The sequence below is a fragment of the Otolemur garnettii genome, unplaced genomic scaffold (genome assembly GCF_000181295.1).
Source record: "Otolemur garnettii isolate 467f Iridium unplaced genomic scaffold, OtoGar3 scaffold00019, whole genome shotgun sequence".
NCBI classification, from domain to species: Eukaryota; Metazoa; Chordata; class Mammalia; order Primates; family Galagidae; genus Otolemur; species Otolemur garnettii.
The window spans coordinates 12,588,303-12,589,375 of NW_003852414.1; the positions used below are offsets into that span (position 1 = coordinate 12,588,303).

Here is a 1,073-nt window from a genome sequence, read left to right on the forward strand (position 1 = left end):
AAAAAAAAAAAAAAAAAAAAAAATAGGCTTTGGACTGAACTTGGACAATAGAAAACCACTGAGGCTCGGTGCCTGTGGTTCAAGCAGCTAAGGATCCAGCCACATACACCTGAGCTGGTGGGCTCAAATCCAGCCCAGGCCCACCAAACAATGACAGCTGCAACCAAAAAACAGCCAGGCATTATGACACCTGTAGTCCCAGCTACTTGGGAGGCAGAGACAGGAGAACAGGTTGAGCCCAGGAGGCGGAGGTTGCTGTGAGCTATGATGCCACCGCACTCTACTCAGGGCAACAGCTTGAGGCTCTGTCTCAAAAAGAAAAAGAAAAGAAAGGGGCGGTGCTTGTGGCTCAAAAGGGTAGGGCACCAGTCCCATATGCCGGAGGTGGCAGGTTCAAACCCAGCCCCAGCCAAAAACTGCAAAAAAAAGAAAAAAAGAAAGAAAAACAGTGAGTTTTGAGAATACATTAAGAAAATAATCTTGAGCAGCACCTGTGGCTCAAAGGAGTAGGGCACCAGCCCCCATATGCCAGAGGTAGCAGGTTCAAACCCAGCCTCAGCCAAAAAAAAAAAAAAGTAATCTTATGGGTTTGTCTGTTGTCTGGTAGCTAATACAGAGGATGAAAATAGGGAAAGGCAGAATAGGAGGAGTAACAAGAAAGAAAATGAAAATAAAGACTTTGTCCCAGCTACTGGGGAGGCTGAGGCAAGATAATCGCCTAAGCCCAGGAGTTGGAGGTTGCTGTGAGCTATGACACCACAGCACTCTACTAAGGGTGATAAAGTGAGACTCTCTAAAAAAAACAAGAAAAAAAAAATGAAGACTTTGTATCAGGGCTCGGCACCTGCTGCTCAAGTGGCTAAGGCACCAACCACATACACCTAAGGTGGTGGGTTCAAATCCAGCCTGGGCCCACCAAACAACAATGATGGCTGCAACAAAAAATAGCCGGGTATTGTGGTGGGCGCCTGTGGTCCCAGCTACTTGGGAGGATGAGGCAAGAGACTCACTTGAGCCCAGGAGTTGGAGGTTGCTGTGAGCTGTGATGCCACAGCACACTACCCAGGGGGACA

At 47.9% G+C, this 1,073-nt stretch overlaps 1 protein-coding gene across 14 annotated transcripts in view; it reads right to left on the reverse strand.

The window, feature by feature from the left end:
- Positions 1–1,073, reverse strand: part of MLLT10 (MLLT10, histone lysine methyltransferase DOT1L cofactor) — a 204,559-nt gene that overhangs the window by 172,051 nt on the left and 31,435 nt on the right. The gene's annotated exons all lie outside the window — the stretch shown is intronic.